A 10675-nucleotide genomic window follows, 5' to 3' on the forward strand; every position below is an offset into this window, starting at 1 on the left:
TTCTGCAGCCTCCCTGCCTCCTCAACACTACCCATCCCTCCATCTATCTTTGTGTCATTGCAAACTTAGCAATAATGTCCTCAGTTCCTTTGTCTGGATTGTTAATGTACAACATGAATAGTTGTAGTCTCAACACTGACCTCTGTGGAACTTCACTGGTGATCAGCTGCCATTCTGAAAAACACCACCTTATCCCTACTCTATTCCCTTTGTCTATCAGCCAAACCTCTAACCATGCCAGTATTTTGCCCCAACACCATGTGCTGTTACCTTATTTAGCAGCCTCCTGTATGGCGCCTTGTCAAAAGCCTTCTGGAAATCCAAATAGGTCACAGCAGTGGCTCTCCTCAGTCTAATTTGCTCACTCCCTCCTCAAAAGATCTGTCAGGCATGACATGATGAAGCCATTCTGACACAGCCCTATTTTACCTTTCATTTCCAAGTACTCAGCAATCTTATCCTTAACAGTGAACTCGAAAATTTTACCAACAACCAAGGTCAGGCTAACTGGCCTATGGTTTCCTATCTTCTGCCTCCATCCCTTCTTTAACAGAGGTGTTATATTAGCCACTTTTGAGTACTCTGACATCCTTCCTGACTCCTGTAGTTCCTGAAAGATCACCACCACTGCCTGTATAATCTCCTGAGTTCTGTCCTTTGGAACTCTGGAACATAGTCTACCTGATCTAGGTTCCACCGTCAGACCTTTCAGCTTCAGCAGCACCATCTCCTTAGTGATGGCCACTACACTCATCTCTGGAAAACCTCTCTGCAGTCATTGGTCAGCTGATTGTGTTGACTCCCTATTCAATTATTACAATTTGCCATGCCTAAAAACAGCATAGTTCAGAATAAAAAGCTTCAATGAGTAACTCAGCTAATGGTCTATTTTGGACTGAAGGCCCAAAGCTTTTGTTATTTACTCAATGCCAAGTTTCCCTGTTGATGGGCCTAACAGAGAAGGTCAGATGAACTCAGGGCATGGTTAGGAACATGGGACTGGGATATCATAGCAATTACAGAAACATGGCTCAGGGATGGGCAGGTCTGGCAGCTTAAAGTTCCAGGATATGAATGCCACAGGAAGGCTAGAAAGGGAGGAGAGAGAGGAGGGCTGTGTGGTATTTTTGATAAGGGATAGCATTACAGCTGTGCTGAGGGAGGATATTCCTGGAAATTCATCCAGGGAAGTTATTTGGGTGGAACTGAGAAATAAGAAAGGGATGATCACCTTATTGGGATTGTATTATAGACCCCCTTATAGTCAGAGGGAAATTGACAAACAAATTTGTAAGGATATCTCAGCTATCTGTAAGAATAATAGGGTGGTTATGGTCAGGGATTTTAACCTTTCAAACATAGACTGGGAGTACCGTAGTGTTAAGGTTTTAGATGGAGAGGAATTTGTTAAGTGTGTACAAGACAATTTTCTGAGTCAGTATGTGGATGTACCTACCAGAGAAGATGCAAAACTTGGCCTACTCTTGGAAAATAAGGCAGGGCAGGTGGCTGAGGTGTCAGTGCGGGAGCACTTTGGGGCTAGCGACCATAATTCTATTAGATTTAAAATAATGATGGAAAAGGATAGACCAGATAGAGTCATAGAGATGTACAGCATGGAAACAGACCCTTCGGTCCAAAGCGTCCATGCCGACCAGATGTCCCAACCCAATCTAGTCCCACCTGCCAGCACCCAGCCCATATCCCTCCAAACCCTTCCTATTCATATATCCATCCAAATGCCTCTTAAATGTTGCAATTGTACCAGCCTCCACCACATCCTCTGGCAGCTCATTCCATACACGTACCACCCTCCGCGTGAAAATGTTGCCCCTTAGGTCTCTTTTATATCTTTCCCCTCTCACCCTAAACTTATGCCCTCTAGTTCTGGACTCCCCGACCCCAGGGAAAATACTTTGCCTATTTGTCCTATCCATGCCCCTCATAATTTTGTAAACCTCTATAAGGTCACCCTTCAACCTCCGATGCTCAAGGGAAAACAGCCCCAGCCTGTTCAGCCGCATCCTGTAGCTCAGATCCTCCAACCCTGGCAACATCCTTGTAAATCTTTTCTGAACTCTTTCAAGTTTCACAACATCTTTCCGATAGGAAGGAGACCAGAATTGCATGAAATATTCCAACAGTGGCCTAACCAATGTCCTGTACAGCCGCAACATGACCTCCCAACTCCTGTACTCAATACTCTGACCAATAAAGGAAAGCATTCCAAACGCCTTCTTCACTATCCTATCTACCTGAGATCTAAAAGTTGAGGTTCTAAATTGGAGAAAGGCCAATTTTGATGGTATTAGGCAAGAACTTTTGAAAGTTGATCGGGGCAGATGTTCACAGGTAAAGGGACGGCTGGAAAATGGGAAGCCTTCAGAAAAGAGATAACAAGAATCCAGAGAAAGTATATTCCTGTTAGGGTGAAAGGAAAGGCTGGTAGGTAGAGGGAATGCTGTATAAATAAAGAAATTGAGGGTTTGGTTAAGAAAAAGAAGGAAGCATATGTCAGGTATAGGCAGGATAGATCGAGTGAATCCTTAGAAGAGTATAAAGGGAGTAGAAGTATACTTAAGAGGGAGGTCAGGAAGGCAAAAAGGAGACATGAGAAAGTTTTGGAAGATAGAGTTAAGAAGAATCCAAAGAATATTTACAAATACATTAAGGACAAACAGGTAATTAGGGAGAGAATAGAGCCCCTCAAAAGATCAGCAAGACAGCTTATGTGTTGAGCCGCAGAAAATGGGGGAGATACTAAACGAGTATTTTGCGTCAGTATTTACTGTGGAAAAGGATATGGAAGATATAGACTGTAGGGAAATAGATGGTGACATCTTGCAAAATGTCCATATTACAGAGAAGGAAGTGCTGGATGTCATGAAATGCATAAAGGTGGATAAATCCCCAGGACCTGATCAGGTGTACCTGAGAACTCTGTGGGAAGCTAGAGAAGTGATTGCTGGTCCTCTTGCTGAGATATTTGTATCATCGATAGTCACTCGTGAGGTGCCGGAAGACTGGAGGTTGGCTAACATGGTGCCACTGTTTAAGAAGGGTGGTAAGGACAAGCCAGGGCACTACAGACCTGTGAGCCTGATGTCAGTGGTGGGCAAGTTGTTGGAGGGAATCTTGAGGGATGGGATGTAAATGTATTTGGAAAGGCAAGGACTGATCAGGAATAGTCAACATAGCTTTGTGTGTGGGAAATCATGTCTCACAAACTTGATTGAGTTTTTTGAGGAAGTAACAAAGAGGTTTGATGAGGGCAGAGCAGTAGATGTGATCTATATGGACTTCAGTAAGGTGCTCGACAAGTTTCCCTATGGGAGAGTGATTAGCAAGGTTAAATCTCATGGAATACAGGGAGAACTAGCCATTTGGATACACAACTAGCTCAAAGATAGAAGACAGAGGGTGGTGGTGGAGAGTTGTTTTTCAGACAGGAGGCCTGTGACCAGTGGAGTGCCACAAGGATCGGTGCTGAGTCCTCTACTTTTTGTTATTTACATAAATGATTTGGATGCGAGCATAAGAGGTATAGCTAGTAAGTTTTCAGATGACACCAAAATTGGAGGCATAGTGGACAGGGAAGAGGGTTACCTCAGATTACAACAGGATCTGGACCAGATGGGACAATGGGCTGAGAAGTGGCAGATGGAGTTTAATTCAGATAAATGCGAGGTGCTGCATTTTGGGAAGCAAATCTTAGCTGTACCTAAACACTTAATGATAAAGAGACCTTGGAGTGCAGGTTCATAGCTCCTTGAAAGTGGAGTCACAGTTAGATAGGATAGTGAAGAAGGCGTTTGGTATGCTTTCCTGTAAAGGTAAGCCTGACCTCCTGGTCATCGCCCATTTCAATTCCTCTTCCCATCTCCTCTCCAACATGTCCATCCTCGGCCTCCTCCATTGCACAGTGAATCAGACTGCAGATGAGGAACAACACCTCATCTTCTGCTTGGGCAGCCTACAGCCTGGAGGACTCAACATTGAGTTCTCCAATTTCAAATAACCTTTCCACTCATCCCCTGACTCCCTTTCCACCTCCCTCCCATCTCTCTGACTGACGCCTCCTTCCAGTTACCAACCAGATTCATTCCTCCTATCGACCTACCAGGTTGTACCTACCACCTGAACTCGCCTATCACCACCTCACCACTCCGCCCCCACCACCACTTTATCTGCAACTTCCCCTAACCCCACCTCCATTCCTGAAGAAGGGTTATACCCAAAACATCGGACTTCTCTATCTCCTCATGCTGCCTCGCTGGCAGAAGATAAGCTGGCCACAGACGGAATACATGTGAAGCAGGTAGTAGGCGAGACAAAGATAGAATTTATTGCTGAGCAGAAGGTTGGCAGTCAGTGTGAGTGCGAAACATCCAAAGTTGGCTGGAATTGAGAGTTTGACAAATAGAATCATTTGAGGGTCAAGGTGAGAAATGCATGTGAGCCCAAAGAAAAAGTGATCCTGGAGAGCAGAAGCTCTTTGGAAGGGGCATGTGGCTGATAAAATGGCTTAAAGTGTAGGTTATGGAGAAATACCACTGTAACTGAAGGCACAGTCCCAATGATGAGGCAAAGCTGAGGGAACACACTGCGTCTTGGGCCAAAGGGATGAAGTTTCTAAGGCAGGTTGTAGAACACTGAGATGGTGAAGGATAACATGATGGGGCATTTCACTAATGTTGCTGAGAATTCCAAAGATGATGAGTTAGAGAACCATCAGTGTAGGGAAAATAGAATTAATGAGTGACTGGAATTTGTCGGTTGTGTCACCTACATTGGTAATACCACTTGCTGTTTAAGCACTAAGCCGCACCGCTTACCTGTCCTGACCCACATTCCATTTTACATCACTCTCTAAATAACTGCACAATCTTTCCTCCGTGTCCACTGCGGTCCAGCTCCTTTGTTCAATGTGAGATCATTACATGCTGAAAGCTTTCAAACAGAAACTGCATTTGCATATTGGAGCAGAAATTGACTTCTTGCCTTTCAAACAACAACAACTTTAGGATCAATGAAAGATTACTGCTTTCATCTACAGCAAGTGGTTATCAATTAAATTCTGTTGGAATAGCAAAATTCACACAGTGCGGAAAGAGACCATTTGGCCCACCATTCCTGAGTTTACTGTCCAAAAAATATGCCACCTAGACACAGCGTTCCATCCCATCTCTGTAACCCCGCATTTACCATTGCTAACCCAGCTAATCTGAATATTCCTAGACACTACAGGGCAATTTAGCATGGCCAATCCACTGAATCTACACATCTTTGAACTGTGGGAAGATGCGCAAATTCCACACAGACAGCCATCCAAGGCTGGGATTGAATCAGGTGCCTAGCAATGTGAGACAGCAGTGCTAACCACCCAGCCATTGTACCACACGTTTGAGTTAGAATGATACAGCATTTGTTGCTACATCATGCAAAAGGTGATGTTCCTCCTGTCAATATCCTCAACTTCCTCTTCAGAAGACTAGTCCTGCTCTGCAGCTCGTGTGCCTCTCATCACATCTCCTCTTTGCCTTCTTCAGTTACGCAGAGCACATCATGGTAGGACTATGTCGCATACTCTGCTTGGAGTGTACTGAGAGCCCAACAAGCACTGGCACCTCATCCTCAAGAAGCCTGTTATCCACAATACTGGTTGAAGAATGAGCTACATTGTATCTGCACTTGGTTTCAGTCAGGAAATTTATGTAACAGAGTCATCAGCCATGGTCACATCTATATTGTCAAGATCTATTGCCCACATCTAAACGTCATGGGGAAAGGAGAGATGATCTGCTACAAATTACTTCACTAGCAGCCTTGGAACATTGTAGGTGAAGGATCGAAAATGCTACGCAGGCCCCCAGTGGCTCCTTGGAATGAGTTAATTGCAGAAAAATTTAATACAGTTATCAGCTTTTTGCTCACCAGGATAGAATGACACCCTCCCCCCACCACCCTCAGAATGCAGGTCCCAGTACAGCAGTTGGCATTAGTCAGTGACAGTGTCTCAGCACATCCTCAGTCTGCAGTGTTACTGCACCTAGCTCCTCCAGAAGAGATTACTTTAAGGATGAAAGATTCTGGCTCTTCTATGCATCCTGAGGGCTCCTGCAACTACGACCTCCTTGTGTGCAGGCTGTTTGGCAGCTGCTGGTCCTGGGCTTCCTGATGAATTTGTTTTTCCTCCATTTCTCAGTGTCTTCACTACACGATGGCAGCAGTGGGAATAGCTCCTGTTGTTGCTGTATCCATCAGTCACACTTGCAATGAACCTGTGTGGGGAATAGAAGAAACTGAGCAGTAATGCGAGCAGTCTACATTTACATCACTTGCAAATCAAGGTTTTCTATACTCCTCTGTAGAAAGGGACATAGAATCCTCTGACAAGAAAAGCCTTGAAATATACTTTGACTTTGCATCTTATTATGATGCAATGCTTCACAGTTATTTTGTGAATAGCCAGGAGGAGGTTGTAAGTGCTCCATAACTACTGAGCCCTTGTCCTCCCAGCCTCACATCATCCAAGAAAGGCATCATTGCATGTTGCACTTCAAGGTGAGATGAATAATTCCCATTGTATTTTGTAGCCTGTGAGATTTTGGGTTAGCTTTATGCTTTGTGGCCCACTTGTAGGTGACCTGTAATGACTTCTGCTTATTGGAGAGCATTCTTCAATCTGCAGTGACCAATGGCATAGTCATGATTGTTTTTGACCAATTTGCACTTACAGCTATACACTGAGTGCACTTCACATACTTGGTGATAGGATTCCAAATGACTTTGGCTGTACTCTACAAGTGAAGTGAATGGCTGCTGCAATTGCAGCTTCATCATGAAGTTGATGAAGAACAAATTCATCAGGAAGCCAAGGACCAGCAGCTGCCAAACAACCTGCACACAAGGAGGTCGTAGTTGCAGAAGCCCTCAGGATGCATTTGTGGCCCTTCATTTCTGCCACAAATGAAACCTCCATGTTGTGGCAGAAAGCAAACACTGACTTTATCCAATGCATTTGTGTGCACAGCCATTTCTGATTTGTGGTTCAAGCTGAAAAGTTGAGAGAACTCCAAGGCAATGGAGGTTGCACTTGGCACAGAGTGTCTGGCTCAGCCTGGTAATTGGGAGCTTACCTGAACCTCCATGTCCCTTTTTACCTCAGCACTTCCCGAATACTTATTCATCCTCTGCATTTTCCCTCCCACCACCTAGAATTACCGTTGCGCACTCATCCTTACTCTCAGAACCCTGTGCTGACAATTTAGTCCTACCCATGATGTAAACTCCCCCTTTGAGGAAATGGTGATGACGAATATGGAATCCCACACCATCCCTTCCTCTTACAGACAACTTTTCCCTCTTCAATTCCGAAACTGAGCCTCCTCACTTCCCGACAACAGCAGTGTCTCCTAGTATTATCCCTCAGTTTTAATCCTGTTAACCCCCAGTATTCGCCATGGCTAAACCACACTGTACACTCTCCCCAGCAGTGTGAATGGACAGTTCTTACTAATAACTAACTTGAACTCTGACCACTCTGATTAACTTACTGCAAATCATCTGACTGCTTACATTGGACCTGCAGGACTACCAGTGGCTCATTCCCTGGACTATAGTGAGATGGATCTCCTGATCCTAAGTGCATTGGGAAGCCTGATTGGTTGCGGCTCCCTTTGACATGATTGAGGATTTGTCACTGTTGACTTTAGGATATGACCATTTGGCTGATGCACACGTTAATATGGTTGCTGTGCTGGCGCATCCTGTAGGTATGAAATGGATAGAATATGTACTGCGTAGCAACATGTTCCACCTCCTTAATGAATGACAACTATGATAAGCTCTTGGATTTTGTGTCTACGCTAAACAGCAAGACAAAACAGAAGTAGAGTGAGCCTTTGACATATAGCTGAGGAGGCAAAACACCCAACATCAAAGCAATGCAGGAATGCTGTGAGCATCAAGTAGGTACAAATTAAGGGAGTATTCAGAGAACAGGTGAAAAGCCCTGGGAGGAATGCTAGGCAACACCATGAACTGGGTGCTCCGGTCTGTCCATGAACTGTCCTGCAGCACCATTGAAATGAGAGAGCTGGTGTGGTCCACAGTGCAGCATTGAGTGAATCGGAGAAAAATGATGATGATGTGGTGAAGTGCAGTAATCGTCCATGGAATGCACCCTGACAGGTTGGTACCGGGTGTCCTAGATGGAGGTCTGGAGGTACAAGCCACAAGCTTGTTGCCCAGATATCCTCTCAAACTTTTATGTCGGGACCTCACAGAATCTGGTTTCCAACCAGCCTCAGGTTGGAATGTAATGCATCGTAATGAGGTGAGATTGGGTAGCAATGAGGGTGATACTGGCCTATAGTCTCTGCTCATGAGTGAGAATGTTGTTTTGCCATCCAACACTTAGATAGAAAATGGGAGTTTTTGATCTCACATCAGGAAGGTCCCTGCTGGCAATGTCACCCATTTTTCCACTTCTCTTGCCATGGCCCACATTGTTAACGGTTGAATGGCCCATTTTGAACTCCTAAGAACCCAACGTCAACGATGCCATCCTTCAGCCAATTTGATTCATTCCATGTGTTATCGAGAAATGGCTGAATGGGTTGGATACAGCAAAGAATATTGACCCTGCCAACATTTCACAGAATAGGATCATAAAGCATTTGCAGCACAAAATGAGGCCACTTGGCATTGTGTCTTCACCAGCTGAAAAACAAGCCATTCACCTCATCAATTTTCCAACATTTGATTTGCAGCCGATTTAGTTCATTCAAAATACGAATGAGGAGCAGGAAAAGGCTACTTGGCCTTTTGTACCTGCTCTTCCATTCAATATGATCGTGGCTGAACTAAATACTGCACACTCCAGATGATCTCCCATAAATACCCCCTTGCTTATCAATAATTTATCAGAATTTCAAACTGGGCATAGATAATAGTACAGAATACCTGTGCTCCAGAATGTGCAACACCTCTAGTCAAGTTGTCCCAATCCAGCTATAACAGTGTTATCTAAACAGCAAAGTGGAAAATTGCCCAGGTATGTCCTGACAACAAAAAGGAAGAGATCGAATCTGGCCACTTATTTCCCATCAGACTAATATTGATAACCAGGAAAGTGATGGAGGAGTTGTTCATAGTGTAATCAAGTGACATTTACTCAGCAATGACTTGTACACTTGTTCAGGTAAGGCTCCAACTAGGCTGCTCAGCTCCTGACCTCATTACAGCTTTAGTCCAATATGAGCATAAGAATTAAACTCCAGAGGTCAACGCATTTAACTGAGTATCGCATCAAGAGTCTACATCAAAATTTAAAGCAATGGGAATTGGGGATAAACTTCCTGCTGGTTGGAGTCATTCCTAGCACAAAGGAAGATGGTTGTGTTTGTTGGAAATCCGTCATTTCAATCTCAGGACACGGCAGCAGCAGCTCCTGAGGCTAATATTTCTAGGCCCAACAATTGTCAGCTGTTTCATGAATGATCTTCCCTCCAAATGAGGATATCTTGGTGATTATTGTACAATATTCAGCACCATTCATAAATTCTCAGATATGAAAATAGTTGCATCCAAATGCAGTAAGGCCTGGAAAACAACTAGGCTTAGACTGATGAGCATTAAGTGACATTCACACCATAAAACTGCTAGGCAATGACAATCCCCATCACGAGGAAGTCTAACCATCTCCATTTCACATTCAAAGACAAATCTATTACTGAATCTCCCAATACCAATCACCAGTGAACTGAATATGCTTCAGCCATTTAAGTACAGAGGTTGCAAGACTGAGTCAGTGTCTGGAACTTATGAATTGAGTGTATCACCTCCTGACCCTTCAAAAGTTTGTCCAAAATCTACAAGGCACATGTCAGGAGTGTGGTGGAGTATGTTTTACTTGTTAGGATGAGTGCAGCTTCAACTACACGCATGAAGCTCAACACTATTCTGCGACAAAGTAGCCCACTTGATTAGCACTCCATTAATATCTTTAACATTTCCTCCACCACAATGGCAGAAAGTCAGTGCCATCTAAAAGATGCACTACAGTAACTCTCCGAAGCCCTTTGGCAACACCTTCCAAACTCATGGCCTCTACCAGCCACAAAGCCAAGAGCAGTAGATCAATGGGGACAATGATTCCTGATGAAGGGCTTTTGCCTGAAACGTCTATTTTCCTGCTTCTCGGATGCTGCCTGACCTGCTGTGCTTTTCCAGCACACTCTAATCTAGACTCTGGTTTCCAGCATCTCTTGTTTTTACCTACACCACCACCTACAAATGCTCCTGCATTTTACTCATCACTATAACTTGGGACTATACAATTATATGAATTGGGAGCAGAGAATATAGCTTTCAGCCCTTCAAGTCTATTCTGCTATTCAATAAGATCTTAGCTGATCGGTTTGTGTTCCAAATTGCACATTCCCATCTATCCCTGATCATCTTTGATTTCCTTGCCTTACCAGAATCTAACAACCTCCATCTTAAAAATTTTCAAACAGTCCACCTTCACTACTGTCTGAGGCAGAGTTCCAAAGTCTCTCAACTGTCTGAAAGAAAACAGTTCCCCTCATCTCGTCTTAAAAGGGTGTCCTCTAATTTTAAAACAGTATCCATTAGTTTGAGATTATCACAGGAGTAGGTATTCTTTCAG

The sequence above is a fragment of the Chiloscyllium punctatum genome, chromosome 5 (genome assembly GCF_047496795.1).
Source record: "Chiloscyllium punctatum isolate Juve2018m chromosome 5, sChiPun1.3, whole genome shotgun sequence".
Lineage (NCBI taxonomy): Eukaryota > Metazoa > Chordata > Chondrichthyes > Orectolobiformes > Hemiscylliidae > Chiloscyllium > Chiloscyllium punctatum.